Source organism: Pleuronectes platessa, chromosome 13, assembly GCF_947347685.1.
Source record: "Pleuronectes platessa chromosome 13, fPlePla1.1, whole genome shotgun sequence".
NCBI lineage: Eukaryota > Metazoa > Chordata > Actinopteri > Pleuronectiformes > Pleuronectidae > Pleuronectes > Pleuronectes platessa.
The window spans coordinates 9,907,361-9,931,005 of NC_070638.1; the positions used below are offsets into that span (position 1 = coordinate 9,907,361).

Consider the following 23,645-nt stretch of genomic DNA (forward strand, 5'->3'; position numbering starts at 1 on the left):
AGCCTTGAATAGACACCTGGTTGTCGGTGCCTTATAAAAGTGCCCAACGTCACATTTCACTCTGTTCATCTCATCTTTGCCTTGATCAAAACCAAAAGAACTATTTTGCCACAGCATTAACGCACCACCTCTCTTCATCATCTGGCGTGTGTGCTCTCTATCGAAAAGGGCTCGGCGTGATGATTCACTGACTGGTGGTGGGTTATATGAACAGATAAATCCCTGACAGTATATTTGTTGTAATCCTCGGCTCATGATCCCCTCTCTTTGGACCTCCGGCACCACTGGTCTGTGTTTGAGTAATGGTGGATGTGATTTGTGCCGCCCAGAAACACCAGAGGAGAACAGTGTTGCGCTGCTACTCCCACCCAGAGACCCACGGAGCTGTGTGTGTGTGTGTGTGTGGATGTATATCACTTTGTGTTATACAGCAGCCCCAAAGCACTTACTTTGAACTGCAAGCAAAAAAATCTATCACTGTTTGTTTTTCTCTGCCTCTCTTCTTCCTCTCTATAAAGTTACCTTGCACACCTTCTCAAACAGCGATGTTCAGGTGGAGCTTCTCAGTTTTTCTCAATATGCATTGTGCAAAAACAAAACCTTCTCTCTACGGGGCTCCTTCACACAAACGTTCCAAGTCATATTCAGCCAAACACTCTTAAATCGTGGCAAATGGCTCGTTTCAACGTGATGAATGCCATCTGTTCCTGAGCGTAATTGACGCCCACAACTGTTATACTTCCATTTGTCGGGGAAGTTTAATGCACAAACAATTTGATTCAAAAGACGATCCACACTCCGCAGAGACTGAAGACAGCACATCTCACACAGTGAGCATGCAGTCACATTAAAAACACACGCAAAATATTAATCAGCTGCAAAAGGACATCATCAGAGCAGCGGCTGTTGCAGACATGACCGATGTGTAAAATCCGGAGAATTGGCTAGAGGATTAACCCAGAGTTTGCCTTTCACACATGCACAACAGAAGATGAGGTTTTCCTGCACAGACGCGTTATTCAGGCGAAGGGTGGAGCAGCCGGGTGCAGCAGACAGAGACAGGAAGAGACGTAGCTACAGTTAGATGCTAAAATATGTCTCACACGAGCAAAGCTGTGCCTGACTGAAGGGCTGGTGGGCGTCACCTCCACATGCCAGTCACACAGATGGTGCGATGAGAAAATATCATCCAATAGAAGGTGCTGCTACACCTTTGTGTCTGACAGGGGAATCTTATTCTGGACTGCGGCCTGCACGAGGGCCCTGAAGGAAGTGAGCATAGACAAAGTCAATACTGTGTCATTGTATATCAATAGATATCAATAGATATACAGATATTAACATAATTCACATAAACAATGTGCTGTCACTGATCTGTCATCACACGATATGTTTTTTGTCTCGATATTGCAGCCATGTCGCATATTTAACAAAGCTGAGCAGTGACAAAAAAAAAAAAAGAAGAAGTTACCTCTCTCCCCATGTCTGCAGTGACGTCTCCAGCTGTCCGTTAAATAAATGCATTTCTGTGCATTGAACACTAGGGAGCAGAGTCTCAGTATGAAACGACACAAAACAAAACTGTGTGGAAGGGACACATAAGGCATCGGAGCAAAAGAGTTCTACTAACTACTGAATTGAAGCATTTTAAAATGTTCATGCCGGAATAAGATCATAAAGTTAAAGAAAAATGCTGCAGCAAACCCTGACGATGATAATCATGATTAAACAGAATTAACTTTCTTTTATTCTAGTTAAATTCGGCTTCATCTTTAGTGTTTTGGAGAAAGGCAGACTCCGAACATCGCTCGCACCATTTGAAATCCTCATTCACCACAGAAAAAGTTCTAAGTGCGTGAAAGCGGCGGATGCCACGCATTTTCCTTAACCACTTAAAAACAAGTCTGTTCGATTTGGAGATGTTTTTTGCATGAGGCACATTGTCTCCGTCTCATTGAAGAGAGATCCTCTCTGCCGCGTCCTGATGTTTTCACATTCTTTCATCACAGCATGTGGAATCCAGCGGGCCCCTCTGCTTTATTTTTCTTGGATAAAAACACAGGTTTGCTGTTTATCTGAACTATCGGCATCTGGCACTTATTACAGAGGGATAGTAAGTGAGTGCAAGCTCGGATTATTAGGATTACTGGTGGATCGGTGGAAGGACGGGATTCATAGCAAGGTTAATAATAGCAAACTCTCCTTGTACCCACAGTGGATGGCAGCCCTGCGGCCCTTCCCTACATTCTAAATGTCTGAGTCTCCCCCCACTATAGGAACGGTCCATGGGAAAAAAAACTCAGAAGCTGCTTTGCTACAACACGTGTATGAAGACGCTTAGAAGCATGACAGCATAATGACAGCATAATGACAGCATAATGACAGCATAATGACAGCACGCGCGAAGACCACGTACCAAGAAACGTTAACAAAAGAGCTCCACGTTTTACAAATAGCTTTCTCACACCGACAGGAGGATGATTCACACAATCATCACTAATTCCTCTAAAAACAGAAATGCCACATTCACAGCTCCAACACCTCGCCGTCACATTTCTAGCACGCCGCTATCTTGTCAGCATGTTTGTGTCTGTATCCGCTGTGGCGTGTGTGCGTGCCGGATATGGGGCTCCTCAAGGCAGATATAAAAGGGCCACTAATCCAGAGCGACAGAGGAATAAACTAAAATCCCTAATCTCATTGATCCCTCGAAAAAATCTTTCAATTATACTCCACCACTGAGGGTGGCAGCGTGCACACAGAGAGAGATGCAGCAGAGGTAACCATCTCCTCCTCTCATTACCGAGCGAGGAGAACCGAGAGCTCAATGAAACACGATAATGAAATACCACACGCGAGCCGACCGATAGAAAGCTCTGTTCAAAAAGGGGGCTGTCAAGCTGCTTTATGACCACGACAACATGGACGTCTGACAATGTGCTGCACGACCGGCAGCAGGAACACTCGGTGGTATCGCTGGGGAAGAATGTAGTTAGGCTTATCAGGCGTGGGAGTGGGGTGGAGGGTGGCAGGGCTACAGAGGAGCGCTCTCGCTGGAGGGTGAGCATTTAAAAAAAGGCTCTACAGGGTAAGGAGAGGAGAGGAGAGGAGAGGAGAGATAAGAGGAGGAAAGGAAAGCAGGGGTACGAGGCGAGGAGAGGAGAGGACAGGAAAGAGGAGAGGAGATGAGAGGACAAGAGAGGAGAGGAAAGAGGAGAGGAGAAGAGAGGAGAGAAAGAAAGAAGATAGGAGATGTAAGAGGAGAGAAGAGGAGAAATTCAGAGAGCTCCACAGATGCAGGCACAACTAAGTGACCCAGTTTAACAGCCTAAAGCCTGCTACCTATTATCACAGGGGGAGCGTGTTTTTCTCCTGCAGCTTCAGCATGGAGGGCAGACCCTCTCTGATATCTGTGTGACAGCTAGAGGGCTGCTGCTGCTGCTGCCTGCTGCCTGCTCATTGATTTAGGGGTTGTGTTTTTATCCTGTTCATTAGAGCTTTCTAAGAGGTTGGAGCGCTTGTAGGTTCGTGACATTTCAGCTAGTCACATCAAAGACTTTGGCAAAGGGGGTATGCGCGGAGCAGCTGGGGGTACGAGAGCTGGGAGCCTAAGGTTGAAATTGGTTATATATATACACGAGCGTAAAAAAAAAGACAGATGAGCCAGGATCCCTGTGCTCTATTTTCTTCTCTTTCGATATTCTGCTCCCTTAAAAACAAAAATAAGTCCAGCTGCACCTCCTGGACTGACGGTGACCTTTCAAAACCAGGTTAGAGAACCTGTTCTGCGTTTGGCCTTCCTTGCAGTCCCCCTTCTTCCCCGCTGCAAAGCAAATGTTAGTTTTAGAAGTTAGTTTGATCGGGCCAACACTCAGGCAAACGTGGACGAGCAGAGTTTGATGTATGGCACCAGATGCCCGGTGCCAGATGTTGAACAGGCTGACATGCAGGCCTGGCACGAGGCTGGTTTTCGGGGGTTGGCCATGAACTAATTAATCTACTCCCGCCCTGGTTTCACAGAAGGTCACGGGTGGAAATGTGCGGGTTAGCGAATATCTGAGCGTCTGGGTGTACGCGTCTGCACGGAATGAAATAAATACCGAGACAAAAGCTTTTGTGTCTGAGACGGTGCCCGTTTCTGTGAGTGGCTCACTATCAATGAGTGATTGTACGAGCATATGCCTGGTATCCTCTTTGTGGGAGTATGTTATGGCCAAAGAGCATGTCTGCCAGTGAGAGGATAAATTGAAACAAGATGTGCCGGGCCCTCGCTCCTTTGAAGGTGTTCCACATCATACCTCTGATTCTGTCGGAGGGTCGGAGCACCACCATAAAAGGACACTCTGTTTACCTTAACCTGCGAGCGTCTGCTCGCCAGATGTTGCAAAGTTTTTCTTTCATCTCCTCACACGAACCTTATTTTTATTTTTACAGCGAGTTTGTTGCTCTACATTTTTGCACTGGTGGGAAGGAAGAAAAGTCAACTTTCCTTCTGCTGGAGGGAGGAGAAGCTAAATTTGAACAATGTTTAATTTGACTTTGAAAAGCTCGCCGGGATTTGAAGGATTTGGGTGGAGAGGCAGACCAGGTTCACTCCAGTCTCTCCGGCACTGATGAGGACATTGATACCACAGCGAGGCTGAGATCTATAAACATGGCCTTTACCTACACATGTCGGACTTTGTCTCAAAGTCCCTGTTATTCTAACAGAAAAGTTGCCCTTGCTTCACTTACAGGCTGATTGCTGACGGCGGCTAATGGCTATTTAACGTCATTTTCTTGTCCTTTAACACAGTAACACAAATGAAAGGGAAATATACGATATCGATGAAACTTAGATGACTTGAATTCTCGAAAGATATTAAAGCATATAAAAAAGCATCTCTTTTACTGTATATATGTGCCAATGACTTATAGAGAGTGAGTGTAACGCAGTTAGATTGTGTTTCATGTTTCATTCCCTTCGAAAAGGGAGTTGATGGTTTGTGTTATGATGCACGACACGGCTTAGTAATGTTACAGCAAGAAGAATGACATCTTGATTTTTCAGCGGTTGCACTGAGGGACCATGTGGTTTGAGGTACATTTTTTCCATATTGTTGGGCAGAGACGCTGGCACGACTCAGTAGGGGAAATCCAGGGGAGTTTGTTCGGCTATAACTTTTTGCGTTCGGCAGAAAAACTTTGGCAAATGGAGAAAAACCCTCAGACAAATCCGCACTCGCTCATTTAATGTAAAACAGATATGCTTTACATGAAAAGCACATATGGTCCGAATGCACTGTGCAAACATTCTGCCAGAGCTGCTGCTCTTATCAGCTTGTTTAAATACCGTTAGAAAACCTCCTTTTTAAATGAAATCAGGAAGGACACTTCACATAGAAATAGTTGTAATGTAATTATTTATAATAAATTGTTAATGTTGAACCTTGAGTTACTGTGATTTAAAAGAGCCATTGAAATTCACTGGCAGTTAAAACCAGCCATTATAAGACCCTTAAAGGGAAAGAGGGGAGGAAAAAAAGAATGAGCACAGAAGGTCACCCGCTTTTGATGCCTCACTGTCACAAAGAATTAAAAACACAGATGGAATAAGTATTTTCCATGAATGAAGGTCTTACAATAGAACTTGATTAAATTAAAAGAGCACAGAACAGCAGCAGAGTCACATTTTACGTGAGGCAGACACATGCTGTTCAATAAACGCAATCGAAAAAAGATGTTGGTTTCATATTTGTGGGCCAAGTACCAGGCTTTTTTTTTTTTTTAAGGATACGGTTTTAAGAGAGGCTTTCAATAAGATTTTTAAGTAAGGCTAATGGATGCTGATAGCCTTTATAAATAAATACATTAGGTGGAAATGAACTTGAGGGAATTTGGTAATCACCCTTAAAAACAAGCAATGAGGACACCTCAACAAACTGCAATGTTTGAGGGAAGATGAATTTTCCTCCGTTCTACGATTTGGGAGGTTGGTCGTTTTCCCGTGTTTGCAGAGAGGTCACTTCAAAGGGAGGAATTTCTGACTGTGATCATGAATAGCTCTGCTTTGATCCGACAGATAACAATCTAACCCTATTGTTTGGTGAACATAAAATAAAAAAAATGTTGGCTTTGAACTTAAAATGTCCCCACAGCTCTTGCTGCTGATTAGTTTTTACTCAGGTGAGTCCATTTGAACTCAGATCCTCTGCAAAGTGTCTTTTTCTTCTACTCGCCAAGGTCAGACAAAAGAAAACCTTTTATTTATTGTTATCTGTAATAATGAATTAAGGCTCTGGCAAATTGAAAAAAAAAAAAAAATCTGTGTTCACCTTGACTTAGTTATTGTTGGTTAGATATTCACAACAATGAATGAACATTTCGGAAGACAGCACACACACCCCTGCTTCCTACTCACTCTGCTCTGTTGCATTTTGCTCCTTTAATACATCCATCCCCCTGCACAACCCCTACAGACTGGCTGCACAAAGAAAAAAAATAATAAAGGAGAATTTTCCCTCATTTTTCTTCCTATTATTTCCTACCTGAAACCCCTAGTCTCACCCCCCCCTTTGCTGTCGGAACACAAGTGACAGTGCTTTCATGAGGATGCTTGATTAGGGAGAGTGCAGTGTACTCGCTGGCTCCTGCGGCTGTTGTCAGGCTTGTCTCTGCGCCACTGCCTCTGCTGGTGAGATTCATCCTGTTTGTTTTGTTACAGTTGCAACATGTTTCCCTCTGAGCTGATATGCACCTTCACTCCCTGGAAAGAAAGAGAGAGGGGGGGGGGGGTTCACAGGCGGAGGAGCCGAGGCGGGTACCTGCACCGGCAGATACTGTACATAACGCTTACGGTGATCCTTTGTTAGCTCTGCTTTGAAGGCGTCTCCACACCTTTTTTATGTGAACACAGATTCATATATTGCACAGCGGCTGTATGACTATATAGCACAATCACACACCATGCTACTGTACATCCTGCTCCGTGACTGGAGGTTATTGTGTTAGCGTGTGTTTGCGCGTGTGAGTGTGTGTCAGGCGTACTCACACCTGCAGAAAGGTTGTGACTGAATATGTAAGTGTTGCTGCTTGTTTTCCCCTCTGTTGTTCAGTTAGAGTTTAACTCCATCGCCTTTTGCTTGTCACCTTCTCCACTAACGATACATGATTAAATATAACTATGGCATTGTTGAGCTCTGCCTCTTGTGTGGAAGCATGCTATTTAGCCCCTGCAAGAAAAGAGGAACTACAATGGCTCTCAGTAGAGTGCATTTTTCCACCAAGATCCCCTTAGACCCCTTAAATTCTGCACCAAATCCGTCATGTTCATTTGGACATAGTTGCCAAACTATCTAAGATACATGCAAACAGAATCCACATTATCTCAGCTACACATTGGTAGTTCCTATTTGTTACCGTACGGAGAAAAGCCACAAACTCTTAGATGTTAGTGCCATGAATATGCCTGATTATTTTCATTATGAATTATTCCCTGGGAAATTTGTGAAAATGTTATAATCCCGCTCTCAAGATGGTAAAAAAAACAACCAGAAATCTGTTTTTGTGTAGTGGTAGGGCGCAAACCTCCATCAAGGCCCAACAGTCCCTTTTAATTCAATCAAACTGAACAAAATGCATTCACTCAAAGAAATCAGTCCCCTTAATATGCCTGATCTTTTTCATCAAGATCCATGAATTACTCCCTGGGATATTGGGAACAATGTCAAAAATGCCCTATTTTAGCAATGGTAAAGAAAGTGATACAAAATTCCTAGATTCACCCCTTTTTTTCCAGATCCACTCCAAAAGTGAAAGCTTGTTTCTTGGCAATGTCCGATCCTTCCAGACATTTTTGTGGGGAGGTGTTAGTTTGTTATGTAATCCTGCAGACAACCATAAAAACACATTGACATGAGTGCAAAACATAACATCTTTGGTGGAGGAAAATAAAAAAAAGAAAGAGGCAGCAAGTATCAAAGTGTGATATTATTGTCCATTGACACCTTATTTTGATGCAGGAGGATACAAATGTGGTTTGAAAGGTGTCACTTTCAGTCTACTGGCTGTTTGGAACAGACTTAATTATCAGTCCACCAGGGCGGATGCAACCCAACGGACCGATCAACATCTCTCAATCGTGGAGCGCAAAAGCATCTCGAACCACAACAAATGGGCCTTTTCACATTGCAAATTGATTTCATGACGATTTATTAATTGTAGATTATTATAGACCCTAGACGAGAGAGGCGTGAATGGCTGCAAGTAGGAACAGGCTTTTTATCTGACTTAATTCTTCACCCGGAGCAGCAGTGACCCCGCAGATAGCCGGGCCACAGCACTGGACTAAACACCTATTAACTCAGTCTGCCTGCTTTCCAAAGGGAGTCTAATTTCTCTGAAAAATGTCAGACATCATAATAAGAGCTCAGGCTGAATTCAGCAGGAGGAACATTTATCCTCCTCCTCTATCTGCCAGCCGGCACATTTTTATAATGATTATGATTTTGCGGTGGTTATGTGAGAATAGATAATTTTAGGTAACTGGTTTCACTTTTGACAGTTGCTCCTAACAGGGAATGCCTCAAGAGAAACCATCTGTCCAGGCCTTGTCTGACTTTAATAATCATTAAAACACTGTGAGCTCAGCGCAGCATGGAGCAGCTCTCTATGATTCACATCACACACAGCTCGTCCCTCATTAACGGTGCCACCAGGGCCCTTGATGTTGCACTGGCCAGGGTTACCTATAGGCCAGTGCCCGTCTGTTTTTAAAGGGGGGGGTTCAACGAGCAGCTAAAAAGTAAAGTACTGTTTCCATCCAATGGCACACTGATGAAAACGAATGAGTCACTTTAATGTGCGGCTTGCTCCAGGAAGCAAGGCTGCCACTTAACATACAGCTTGAGTCGAAGGTGTGCTGCTGCTTTGCATGCATTAGCAAATCCTGCACAAAGCGTGAAAAGACTGAAGCTGGGGAAGCAGAGAGGCAGGCTTATCACTCTGTGTGGCTCATCTTCCAAGACTGACAGTCTGCCCACAGAGTGTGAACTGTCATGGCACAGAAAACCAAGCAGCTGCTCGATGCTAATTGTGGCCCTCAGGTGAGTAGGCAGCCGACGCTTTCTAAGTCACCTGAACACAGCAAGTCAGAGCAAAGTCAACAGCAGAATATTCAACTCAGAGACCAGCTTTAACTGCAAACGTGCATCAGTCCACTGCCGAATAGAATACTCTATTTAGTTGTTGTTCATTTCTTCCACATATGGATCCTGTGCACTTCTCAACAGCAAATTTGGAATTGGTGGACAGGAATTTGTGAAACTGTGTACGCATCTTCTTAACTCTTTCCCAGCAGAGATCTGCAATGCCAAATGTCTGGTTCAAGCATTAGATTACGGTTTTATTAATCATCATCGTAATCAATTATCAAAATCAAGCATTGCTATTATTATTGTCTGTTCTCGGTTTGTTTCATTATCTTGCACTCTGGCATAATCAGGCAATTTTTTAAACCTATTGAGGGTGTGTGTATGTACAAAACAACTTTAACCCAAACTTTGTGGGAAGATTACTTGAACCCTGCCTGCCTTCAGAGGTCAGTAATAACATTATGGACCTTTTAATGGGCAGAATTTCTCGGGGTGCTGCTGAGTCAGTGTGTTTGTGTGGGAGCAAAAGAGACTGAAAGCGAGAGTAAGTGATATCGGGGTTAAGAGCGCTGCACACAGCTCGACACTGAAGCTACAGCAACTAGAGACCTTGAATGTTGTGTTAAAAGATTAGACTCATTATAACACTCTCACAGGACAAATATAGTATATACATATACAAATATAATATTCAATTTTGTTGCACATTTGTTGTCCTTACTCTGGCCTTGCTGGTACCTTGAAAGGCAGTGTTTAAATCCTAGTTATTATTATTATTATTATTATCTGGGGTTATTAAAAACTCATTTGATATTTATGTGACAATAAAACGGCCACTGTAGTTTGATACAGTTTTATTATTCGGTAGAAAAATGTGGGTTTTTGTCCCTGAAAACAAGATGTCAGACCCAAAGTAGCTTTAAATGTCTGAACAGCTCATTAACTGTTTTATTGTTACAGTGGATATTCTGGGCTACACTAAAAAAAGAGATTGAGCTAGGGGGAAAGCGATATAGAGGAATAAATAAAGCAGCATCACATGTACTGCATACAGCTTCAGACCTGGTGTCGATGATGAAAACTCAATGATTAGATTTGAAAAATAACATTAAAATAAAGACGCGGCAGCCAAATGTGTAAAATAAGCGCCTAAACCCAATCTGTGCGTTTCTTACACCAAAAGCATATGGTGTAAGGACCATACATCACACAATACGCACACAAACACACATTCACACATTATCATAGGATGAACAGTATTTTCAACCTATTTATTCGTGGCCACCCAATAAATGGAACCTGAACGTGAAGAGGAGACAAAATGCTGAATTTCTTGTTTATTTCCAAATGACTCACAATCAAATAAACTGCATATGCTTAGGTTGTAGTCAGCTTTTTAATTGTGACCTTTCCAGCGCTGTTTGTATTCAAGTGTGTTTGGTCTGTGTGAAAAAGAAAAAGAGGGAGGGAGGGAAGAGGAATACGGCTTTCTATCCACCACCCTGTTGCCCTGTGGCGATGACATGGTCTGTAGGAGTTTCTCCATTAGTACGCACTGACCTAATGTAATAAACATCCAGGGCTGATTCCTCCCAGACCATGGCTACTTTATCACAGATGATAAAACCCTGTTCTGGTGAGGCTTGGGGGAGTGCAGGGGGTGAAGGGGGGTGGGAAAAGGGGGGCGGGTGGGTGGGTGGGTTTGGGGGGGGGGGGCTTAAAGGGTGAGCGCAGGCGTCACAGACAGCAGCCGAGACGGACTATCATGCCTTTGCGTCAGCCGCAAACCCCCGTTCCCCTCGCTCCCTCTGTCTGCATTCTGCTTCACTTGTCAGGAAAATTGGCAAGCAGAGGGAATGAAAAAAGCGGATCAAGTTGAGCAAGCTCCCAACTCAGAGGCCATGCCCAGGCGTTGAGAAAAAAAAAAGAAACTAACTGTCCTCCCACTTGACAAAACAAGTGGAGGAGAAGAGGAGAGAAAGAAAAGAAACATTAGGGTTATTTTTAGACCAGGCTTTACAGCTGCGAACAGTTTTTTTTACACCGCAACCAAAAGTTGTCAGCTTTGACTACATCTTCTGAGCGCTCGCTAACCAACCAGGGAATCGCACAAGACACAGCAGAGCAAAGATTAGTTTCTGTTGAGAGAAGTTAAATTTCCCTCTTAACATCGCTGCACTTCCAGCCGAGATGTGTTCAAATGGAAAAGTGTTGGCCGGCGGTGCGTGGTTCTGTCCTGCAGCCGCGAAACTTCACCAAGTAAAATGTTCTTTTTGCACTAAAATGTTCAAATGAGCTGTTCAACATTATCACGCTGCTCATCTCGCCCCGGCAGCTCTCACTCCGAGGACTCGGGGGTGGGATTCAGAATGTGTGGTATCTGTCGGAAAAGGAAGGTGTTTATCTTCGGGGAGATTCTGCCAGAATGTGCACAAGGAGGGAAAAAGGGTTTGAACTCACAAAACCTGAGGCCCAGCCTGAACTTTACACAGACACACACTCGTCCTTTGAGCACTGTGTCAATATCAACACTCTGCCGTGTGTCACTGAAGACTGACTCTTATAAAAACTAGCAAGAAGGGCTCAGTATAAAAGCAAAGGGGGATTTTGTGTGCTGGTGTGGCCACAGCAACACTGAGCTTTAGTGATTAATATACCTCCCACAGTGTGCTCCAAGCGAGTGAGAACCGTGGGAAGCTTTGCAATCCGGTCAAGAGCCGGTCTCGAACTAGTGTATTTTCACTCCTTCACCTCAAGTCAACTCTTGAAGGAGTCATTAAAAGTCTGACTTTTTGACATGTCACACAGAGTAACTTGCCTGTGTCCGTTTGTAACTCTCGGTATGACTTCCACTGCCACTTCAGCTTTTCTCTTAATGCCAAAAGTTGTAAAAAAGAAACTTCTAATGAAGTGGGAGAATTATTCCTCCTTAACTTTTGGACAGCAGTGGAAACTGTAATTCAGACCAATTTGATGTAATCATGTGGACTTAAACAGACTTTACCGATATGAATCTAGATTGTGATATTAGACAATAACAAATTTACAATACAGATATTGCCTAAAAGGTTTCTGTAATGATTCCTATATATAGAAAGAAAACACAAATTTGACCTAATATATAAAAAATTATCAAACTAAACAAGATTTAAATGTAAAATTTGAGTAAAAATCCAGATTATTGTAAAGATGTGAATAAATATTGTAAATAGCAAAAACATGTTAAATCCCAGGGGATTTTTCTGGGAAAGGCTTATATTTTATCTACCGATTATTTTTCACCAATCAATAAATCCGTCAGGCTCTTCTCAAAACAATGGTGAACGCATTAGTATAATTGCCGGTAGTGGAGTGTGAGCTTCTATAAAACTAAGGGAGCATCCTAGAACCTTGTTTGTGTGTGCAGTGCAGTCGCAGTGAAATGGAAAACCACTTGTTGTGGATCTGCTTGGCAGCGATCCAGCCGACATCTGCTGACAAGAAGACTGGAACCGACAGTGGACGTCCACATATTACACAGCAATACTAACTGATGACACTAAGGAAAGCCCAGTAGTGTTTCCCACTCTTTGTTTTAGCCGTCCAGAAGAAACCAGTGTTGTCTGTGTTGTTTCTGGTGAGAGCTGGGTTGGCTCTCACCCTAAATCTTAGCACAGCACGACAGCGAACCCATTAGGAGCCCGTGGTAAACTAATTGTCTGACAGGGGGGCAATGCCCTCCAGTTTTCTCTGCTCCCTGTGCATGTGTGGCCTGCTGTATGTGTGCCGCTAATAATACACAGGCAAAGGATAGCCATGGACTTCTCCGCTTCATACACAAACAGGAGGGACATTACAGTCAGAGAGATGTAATTAAGTGGATTGCTACGGAGGCAGGAACAAAAACAAGCGGAGGAGCAACTTGTTTTCAGGTTTGCTGATTTATCGACTGCGTTTGCACGGGCTGAATGTGGCTGCAAATGTGTGCGTGTGCATGCACAGGGCGGGGGGGATTTGTTAGCCCTGAAAGGATAATACAATCCACAAACAACTGTGATTAAAAGTTCTCCGAAAGGTTACCCTGTGGCTTTTCATGAAAATATACACAAACGCCACTTTAATCCAAAGAAAACAAAGCTACATCTCGGACAATTTCATATATTGCACATTATCTGTGACTCTAAGAGCCCCATTGTACTCAGGAAATAGCCACACACCTCACTGGGAATGTTCTGCACTTACCGCATAATCACCATGTGCTAATTTCATACCACATTTACACAAACGGTTGTGACATCAAAAGGGCAAATGCAACTAAGAAGCATCAGATACGGTTAGAAATTCACCTCGGGAGATGATTTGAACCACATTGTAGTCGGATCTTTAAAAGCTGTAAATCCATCTTTTTTCTAAGATCTACATATAATCTATAGGTGTAATACACCCACAGCCCACCAGAGTGACTCTCTCCAAGTGGGAGGAGATACAATCTTTGCAATTTCTACATTTTTTTTTTAAGAACTTGAAGATCTAATCATCAGTACTTAGCAAATAAAGACACATTGAATAGTCAAACGTTTTCACTTCGACATTTAAGGTGTTGGAATTGATTTACTCTAAAAGGTAGCTGTCAGTAGGCAGGAGGTTCCCCACCGCTGAAGAAAATGAAATCATTCAAAACCAAAACTACTTCTGTTCAATCATCTTCACTGCTAACACGTATAAGCTCTGAAACCCCGTGCTGTGATTGCTTTATATTTAACTGACTGAGGTGTCTTATTCTCAACATGATGAAACTAGCCAGTCCAACATTTGATCCTGGGGTCAGCTCCCGTTGACCCATCTGAGTGATCTCAGCCCTGTAGGAACAATATTTAGACAACCTCCGAAATGAACCACAACCCAACTGTGTGGCCCAAAACGGCAAAGCAAGTTTTTAATCACATTCTGTTCCTGATATAGAAAAGGCTAAATCAGGAGAGATGGAATCAGACTGGTGAAATAGCACACAGAGTTTCATGTGGCTGAGGTCAACTAATTAATTTGTAATGAAGCATAATTACAATTTCCGGACTAAATGGGATTCCAGTGGTCAGTTATCATTCCTGCTATTTCTGGATAGCCTTGATATTACAACCTAAATTAGTCATTATACGAGAATGAAATAATTTTACTGTTAATATCCTGTTATCCCACTGTATTAACATTGCTCACACATTTGATGGTTTATTAAATCGCTATGAAGGTTTTGAAAATCCATATTTAAACGTTCCCTTCAGGGAAGACAGAGAAACAATTCCAGACAATATCATAACAGCATTTGACATTATTGAAGCCTGCTATGACAGAGAGTGGCTTTTTGATTAATACCTATACATCACAGCAGACAGTAACAGGGGAAGTGTAAACGCTGCGTAGGAAGTGACATTATAAACCAAACGGCGCTTATTCAGAACAGTCGTAAACATCCATGCGCTTTAATTTATGCTCTCGTCTTTTTTCCCTGACATTGTTATGATAGTGTTCCTGCAGATTCCGCCCTGAACTGTTGGATAAGGTGCGATCCAGCAGCTCAGTGCTCTCCGGCTTAAGACTCCCACTTGAGCTGGAATTTTAACTGCAATGCTATCAAATCTGTCTCCATGCTGAGAGAGCTGGGCGCACTTCCTGCTGACATATTTGCATTTTCATACATCTTCTGACAAATCTTGGGGGATGCAGGCCATTAGGAACCTGGGCTAAAGGTACTATACATGAATGCTAAATGAGCTGTTAAGTAAAATCACCATCCTCATATTTCCTGTCCGGGGAGCTTGGCAGGCCCTGTCTAACTGCTGGTAGTGACATATTGCTACAAATGTGAGTGAGCGAGTGGAACATATAGGCTCCCTTGCAAAGCAGGGAGGCCATGTTGCTCATGCATTATTTGTTCCTATGATCAAGGTCTGTTAAGCGATTATGCATTATACATTTACAGGAGAATTACTAGCTTTTTGTCTTTTTTTTCTTTCCTCTAGTGTGCTATATAGTTTTTTTCTTTGTGTTTATGTGAATGATCTACAAAGTTAAAATGCTCAAAGTCAGGATGACGGATCAAAAACTGCCCCTAAAGCTCCTCCCACATTCGCACAATTCAAGGCTAGCCACTATTGACAACGGCCCCCCAGAACAAAGCCAGGTGAAGCGAGCACTGATTCAAACATTTACTACACATGTGGAAGCGTTGGCCAATCAGAGCAGACTCGGCTGTATGCGAAGGGGGGGCATTAAAGAGACAGGCGCTAAAACCTAGCATTTTAGACAGAGGCTGGAAAAAGGTCAGTATGAGGAAACGGATGCTTTTTCTGAACATTAGATTAGTAAACCTTTTCAAGTACAAATTACAATCATGAACCTGGATATGAGCACAACATGTCTCCTTTAAATATTACTGGTGGATCCTTGACTTATTAACCAAGGCATTATAAAATATTTCTGCCTGCTTTCTCATGCATCATTACTATTTATGTGTTTTTTCTACTGCTGACTTATAAAAGAAACATTGATTTAGTTCATCTTACATATTTTAGACCACCAGACTATTTTGATGTTTCATGAAATGCCAACATCGATGTGCTATCTTTGCATCATCATCAGCCAATCCTCTGCCCGAAACACAAACCAACAAGAATCAAGTGGTTCGAGCCTGGTGTGTTCTCGCATGCTTCACATTTGAGTGCTCTGTATGAGCTGCCCTTGTTTGCATCGTGTTCAGGTTAGTGTTCCTGAAGATCAATAATTGAAAGGTTTCTGAAACCGACCTTTGGCGTGATTAGTCCTCCTCTATACTGATGCCATCTCCAGTGACTTCTACGCCGATGCTCTACTTCACTTTGAAAAGCCGTGCCTCGGCCCGAAAATGTAAATTCGAACCAGCTCTGCGTTGAACTTAATTCTTTGCTCGCTCGCTCTCTGTGTCTCTCTTCCTCTCCCTGCGTCTCCCTCATCTAACCACACATCAAAGCGTGGGGTGTTGAAGCCCCGTGGTGAGTGCTCCAGAGGCCCAGCGTAGTCCACATCCACCGAGGTGTCTGCATGTGAGCCAAGTTTAGAGAATCACCAGGACTTTCAACAACCTAAAATCTTGTAAAAGTGGGATTATGATTTCTGATTCTCTTTTATATCCCTGAGTCTGACAGCGCTGTCGGCCTAATACCAATCAAAACAACCAATTGTCGAGTAGACGGATAACCTCCGTCTCAAGGCGGGTTCTAGGCCCGTGAAGGAAAATGAATCTGACTGCATTTCCACAGAATAAAGCTATTCAGACACGGCTGCCAGGGAGTGCAGGTTAACAGCAGCCAAGTTTACATCCTTACATTTATGAAGGAGGTTAATACAATATTTTGCTATCACTTCCCACCGTTAGCTTGTCTTTTGTTGATCAAGTACACACATTGACACACTTTGCACAGGCTGGAGGAAGGATGCGTGTTGAGTGGTCTATAATTCAATGAAACGCAATCCAAAAGAAATTTATATCATATTTTTTTATTCCAGCTGTTACTTCAAATGAAATGTCAAACCCATCCCTGCTTCAAGTGATCTATAATGTGCGTTGGTGAAAAGACAATTGCTTTTCAAAACTATGGGAAATTAACCACATTTAACATCTCAGTATTAATTAATGAGCATCATTTATCAAGTGCGTATATAGTGTGTATATGTATTATTAGATATCAAGAATGTATAGGCTATGGGAGTTATCAGACAGCATGTACGGCACAGATAAAGATGTGATGTTTCAATTTCTCGTGTACTCATAGTAATTAACGTGACATGGTGGGTATGAAAACATATCCAGGTGAAAGAAGAGAGACGAGGGAGGCATTAAAGCCCTTGTGTGTGTGTGTGTGTGTGTGTGTGTGTGTGTGTGTGTGTGCGTGTGTGTGTGCGTGTGTGCGTGTGTGCCTTGAGGCTTGCATAATTTCCAGCTCTTTTAAAATATTCTGTTAATTGCGTTTCATAGCTATTAGTCTGCCAACTGCACACTGGAAAGAGAAGAGACACACAGCATTCCTCATTACACACCCTTCTGTTTGGGACTTACTCGATAAATGTACAGTTTATATAGTATTGGCATTCGGTTGCTAAGATGCAGAAAATACAATATAAGAAAATAAGAAATGAGGATTTTCCTTTTCTTGAGATGAAACAGAATGCAGGTGACCATCATCGATTCATCGATTCCTAAAGTGTCAAATCCATTGATACTAAAACGCAGCATCAGATTATTCAAACTAAAACAGGGCCGGCAGCATTTTCCAATTTACTTAGGCGCATAGCGTGGAGACGTCGGAGATGTCAGACGTAAATGTAGCATAAGTGATGCATCTTAAATCTAAAACCTATTAATGCAGATGTAACCTCGGGAGGTAGAGCTATCCTCAGCTCCTCCAGAGTGTGTTGAGACGTCCTTGAGCAAGAGACACTGAACCCCTAACTGCTCCCGATGCTGCATCATCGGAGGCAGCGGGAACGTGTGTGTGAAAGTGGAACTGAGACATAAGCTGCTCTCAGACATGCACTGAACTCCAGATGTTCTCTCGAAATTATCGGGAGGGCGGGACTGCACGTGAGGATGCAAATGTCAGGAGTCAGGTGCTCTGGATGTGGGTCGACGCCAGTGTTCATGTCCTGAATGCAAACACATGGGATTTCTGCATTGGAATCTAACGTCATGTCCTTCCCGCTGCTCTACCCAGACGCCGGCCCTCACCTGAACACTCCTGATATTTTCCTGCTGTTGTGTTTGCGTCTGACCTATTGTCTGGACATATTCCGGAGTTCATAGCTTTAAACTGCAATATATTATAAAGGCGTATCCATGAAGTAATTGCTTTAATTCCGTCCATTTCACAAAACTAAACATATGCGAAATGTAGGTGACTGACACTAACATATTAGTTGACATAAATGAAAAGCATGTTCTCCAGCTTCAGAAAGCTTGTGCATTCAAGTTGTTTTGCCGGATTTGTAAAGAAAAATCACTTGACTGCATTCACCTGTATTTTTAGAAGTGGCTAAAAATGTTCCTAAAATCTTCCGAATGCCTTCGAGACCTTGAAAAGCCCCTGGGAGAGGATTGTATTTTTAGTCCTAAAAGATATGTTTTCTCTCTAGGGGAAAAAGAGAGAGAAGTGACAAAAGGTAAATTATCTTGACGATGCCAAGGGGCGGACATGTTTGGCTCCTATATTTTTCATCTGGTTACCTTGGGCTCAAGTTCTTAATGCGGAGCTGCTGCTCCTGTCGTGACCCGCAGCAGGTTTTTGGAGGATCTGTCCATGTGTTTTACAGCTGTGGGTCTTTTAACTAGAAAACCTGGTGGAAAGATGGGGTGTGGACCAGAGTGGATTAATGACCACTTTCCTGAACACTGCATTAATATTTGTGGATGGTTCTGTCAGTTTCTCAGGAATTATGAATGAATCTCGGTGGGAAAAAAGAGGTATGATCTCGAGATCCATGATGATATCTGATAGAAATGTGTAGAATTGTTTGGCCTTGACGGATGTGCTATTCTAGTGTTACTTCTGTTTGGCGGTTGTTGTAAAATGAGCGCAAATGACGAGGGTGGAAGTGAAAAGAGCTACACAACAGTATCTTTCAATCTAGACATTTCAAAATCTGCACTTAGTCGAGCACAAACTGCTGCCAAGTCCCAATCGTCCCCTTTCATTCAATGAAGCCGCACCCAATTTCACTCAATTGTTCTCTGGGAAATCAGGGTAAATGTTGAAGAACTTCCAAACTAGCAATGTTACAGAGAGTGTTTTTTTCTGTCCTTTATCTGCCCCCCGATCAGCATTCAACCAAAATTAAATTTGTTCTTTCCGGACCCATAATGCATCCTTCCAACATGTTTTGTGTTAATCCGTCATATAGTTTTAAAGTTGCTAGTAAACAAGGTACCAAACAAATGCTAAGGGGTGAAAACATAACCACTTTTAACGGAGGTAAAAATAAAAGGTATTACGGTGTTGCGATGCAAAAGGTTCCAATCAGACTAAAACATAATTAAGAATTTCCAATTTATTTTGTTAACATTTCCCAAGCCCCGCGTATCTGACTATTCAAATTAAAAATTTAGTTCTACTGAGTTAAGTGCCAGTTTAACTTGAATTCAATTTTCTGTCTCTCAACATAACAAATAACTGTGTGTTGGGAAAAAAAATCCTCTCATTACCACACCATCATCAGTTTCCTTATTCACCCAACAAATTTGCGTATTTAGGCCACATTATGCATCGTGTTCGCGGATTCCCTGTAGGGCTGTTAAACTTTAATCTAATTTAGTCTGCGACGATTAAGGGAATTTTGCAAGATCTTGAATAAATTCACCTTCCGTGGTCAACATGAATAAAACTGGTCTGTTAGCGTTTAGCAGCTGAACTTACGAAATGTTGACTTTTAAAAATTCATCCATCATGAAAATGCGTAAAAAAATAAGGTATCTCAAATAAATGTCTGAGCTACAGACAAAAAAACGAACCCACAGAGATATAAACAGGAACAACGCGGCATAGAGCTGCATAGAAACTGCTCGGAGCAGATTGTTGAAAAAGGCAGAGGAGCATATAATCACAGCTCATCAATTCACCACATTACCACTGTCCATAAGTATCACCTTCTGATTTTCAGCTGAAAGTCAAATCTTTATTTTTTTCCCTCATGGTCTCATCTCACTCTAAATGAAGACAGACAGATTCGTTTATTTGCATAATTCATCTCCTGTATTAATTTGTTATTCATAGGATACAGCGAATTAGCAGAAGTGTTTCCTCCTCTGTCTTCTTCAGATATCTGCACTTCCAGCTCGAGTGTGCTGCGGAGGCATTTGACTTCTTGATTGAGTGACAGCTTTTATTTTAATTAACGTCTGTTGCGACACTCTCACCAGTAATTTTAACCGTTAGCTTTCCCTTTTTTTTTTTGGTGCTTTCCTGCTTTCATCAGTTCAATGACCAGGATGCCACAGCCTTGTCACATCTGCATAATAACTACTCAGAGTTCATTGAGCTCGGCCAAGGAGGCTCAGATGTTTTTCTTCTTTCACTGATTATTTTTTCACTTTGACGTCAGGGTCGATGGGAATGAAAATCTTTACCAAAATAAGATTTGAGGGGAGATGTGCTTGTCATGACTCAGAGTACCCGCAGATATCACTCTGCTCAGGGGCTGGCAAGTGCCACGATTAAATCATAGTGACACATTGTGAAATGTGTTTGGCCGTGATTACATGAAACAAATGGTCTTTTCCTTTTTGCCTTTAGGAAAATAAAGTGTGGCATTTACAAAGAGAATTTGTATTGGTCTCTACATCTGATCCACTGACTTAATAGGGTAACAAGGAATTAGGTTTCAAAATAAAACATGATGCAGCATTCACAAGATGATTTATAATGGAAGAAAAGAAGCCGTGATCTGTCCAATAATTCTAGAAATCTCTGTCTATATGTGGCTTTTATCTCAGGAAGTGTACATTGTACTGGGTTCAAGTTTGGTGTGTGTATAGTTAGGTACCAGAGGAAGCGCATCGTTGAATTTGGTGCAATTTGGATTTATGATATGTTCAATATTGATAAACTGTGAACAACTAGGTGACCAGTGCTCTGTAGCAGCAGGCTCGAAACAACAGATTTTCAGTTTGAGATTCTACGATTGAGTCGATCTTCCACCGAGTCCGGCAGTCGGTCTTCAGCGCCTCAATTACTGCAGGTCATTTTTACTGCTACCAGCATCACCACACACCATTAAACAGCTCGTTCCAAACACACACGTATAAAAACAAGCACTGCACTAATTCATTATAATTTACAAACAAAGCTTCGTGGACTTTTCTATTCAGGCTTCTTTGAGTGTTTGTCTCTCTGGTTCTAATTAATAAGATAAAATGTGAAAATCACCTCAGCCTCCTTCGTGTGAGCTTATGTTCCACTGTGAGATTAATGCACATCGACCTCATTATCAATGTCTGACTACTACTACTGTGAGAAAGAAAACTTTTTTCTTTTTCTTTTTTTTTTCCATTTCACTCTGACGCAGACAAATACCCCCTGAATGAAAAACAAGCACTGAAATCCGAGTACAGTCGGCAGGTGCCCATCTTTTCCCACCGTGATAATTCTTCACTTCAAGCACATCAGAGTGCAGCCTCGAGGGACGGGGATGGGAAACACAGATAGAGCCTGTGCACTTGTTTTAGGGATGGCAGAAGAGAGAAGCCGAACCTGTCACATCAATCATGGCTCGGTTTTCTTTTTCCACACCAAGTTGAAGCAGTAAATCACATTTGTTACCTTCTCCTGAGAAATATATTAACAATTCAATGGAAAAGATCACCAGGGTCTAAGAAATAATATAGTCATACGTGACTGAAAGGTTCAGTGTGTAGAATTTAGTGACATGTAGTGGTCATGTTGCAGCTGAATACCCCCTCACCTCACCCTCCCCTTCCAAACATGAAAGAGAACCTGTAGTAGCGTTCAGTTGTCATAAAAACTCAAAAGGTGTTTAGTTTGTCCAGTATGGGCTACTGTAAAAAAAAACATGGTGGCCTTCGTAGAGAGGAGCCGCTCCCAATGAAAATATAAAAACACACGACTGAAAACATCACTAGGATTATTTTATAATCACTTTCTGCTAATATATCCCTTTCACCTGAATCTTACACACTGAACCTTTAACCTTCCAATAGTTTGTCATAAATAATGACCAACTTTACCATAATCTGTACATATAACATCAAACTCCATGATCATATCAGTACATTTATAAGTAGCGTTAATCTCAACCTTAATGTATGATCTTGGTTAATGTGAGCTGAAGTGTTACAGCACATTTTTCATATTTCTGGGCGTTGAAATCCCCCAAAAATAAAATAAATGGAAATTTTTCACTCAGCAGAGCACCAACCTCCGCCAAGGCCATTCAGTCTCCTTACAACCAATCAAGCTTCACCACATTGAACAAACTCAGAGATAAAAGTCCCTTACAAAAAGAAGGTATCCTTTTTTTTTTTCAAGACATCGGCAGAAATTTATATTAAAAAATGAAAAGTTACAAAAAATAAATCCTGTATCAACCTCTTAATTGAATCAGCTTCAAAACATCTATAGGTTCTTCCTGGGCACATGCACAACCCCCCCAATCCCCACCCACCCACCCACCTATCAAGTTTCAAAGTAATCGGTTGAGTCGTGTTTGTGTAATCCTGCCAAATACAGCTATGAACAAATAACTTCCTTATTGGCTAAATATTCAAAGTAAACCCACGTCTCCCCAAAACTCTACAGCGCTGTGATGTTGAACTGATATAAAGTCAATTCAAGGTGCCTCCGCTGTTTCAATGACAAGCTCATGTTACAAGATATCGCAGCTATTTACAAAGCCAGCATGCTCATATCCCAAAAGCCTCCACATACCGCATTCCTCCTCTTTTTCATCTTCCATATTTACATTTGTTTATGCACTGTGAGTGTACTACACAGGGATGCGCTGAATTGCATTGCATTCAGTAGCTGGCATTGTATTCTATTCTATTCATGTGGATTGGTGCCATGCTAATCTCTTCAGCTTGGCACAAAGTAGTTTTCTGTTTTGCATTAGGGAAGAGAACAACAATCACATTTAGTTAAATTGACAAATTGATGGACAAACTCAAACTGCATTCAAACTGATCGGTACAGATCATACTGTGCATTATTCTTATTATTATTCTAGCTCTATTGCCACAGCATGATTTATCTGATGTCCTCACACGTTTTACATTATTTTTTTAATGTAGACGAAAGACAATCTTGCTTTAAACGATGTAGACGCAAATACAGCCATGGGGTCTAATTTAAAGAGAAATACTTGCAAGTCAGTCAAAGCACAATTACTTATCTTCCTTGAATTGTTCAGCCCTGATTATTACTGTACAATACATCACAAACCACCACTCGCAGGTTTTTTGATTCACTGTAATGAAACATTCACATTCTTACAGGAGAGATGAATATCTTTTAACAGTATAATATAAAAAGAAGTAACTGCATTTCAAGGTAAAACACACACACACACACACACACACACACACACACACACACACACACACACACACACACACACACACACACACACACACACACACACACACACACACACACACACACACACACACACACACAACATATAGCATTTGATTCCCAAACAGACTAAATACATTTCAATACATTTCAAGAGCGTCATTGAATTATAATTTTTTTTTAAATCTGTAGCTTCAGTATTTTTATCAAGATTTTCAATTAACTGATCACAAAGAGAGAAGAACCTGCGTCACCGAGATTAAAGATTTAGTCGTGAACACGAGAATAAAAGTCTCAACGAGCTCTCGCTGCTTCCTTCCTTCCAAACAGAGCAATAGGCATCATGTCTCAGAGACAACTGTTCCATACAGTCATAGTCTGACTACTGGTTACACAGACCAGTGGTTTAATATCTAATCAATCT

The 23,645-nt window shown here is 41.9% G+C and overlaps 1 long non-coding RNA gene across 3 annotated transcripts in view; it reads right to left on the bottom strand.

The window, feature by feature from the left end:
* Positions 1 to 23,645, bottom strand: part of LOC128453997 (uncharacterized) — a 90,757-nt gene that overhangs the window by 31,753 nt on the left and 35,359 nt on the right. The window contains exon 3 of one of the 3 annotated variants that reach the window (XR_008341577.1): positions 6,622 to 6,745. The exons of the other annotated variants lie outside the window; for them this stretch is intronic. This is a non-coding gene — a long non-coding RNA (uncharacterized LOC128453997). Of the gene's footprint in view, positions 1 to 6,621; positions 6,746 to 23,645 lie in introns of those variants that run through there. 3 annotated transcript variants of the gene reach the window in all.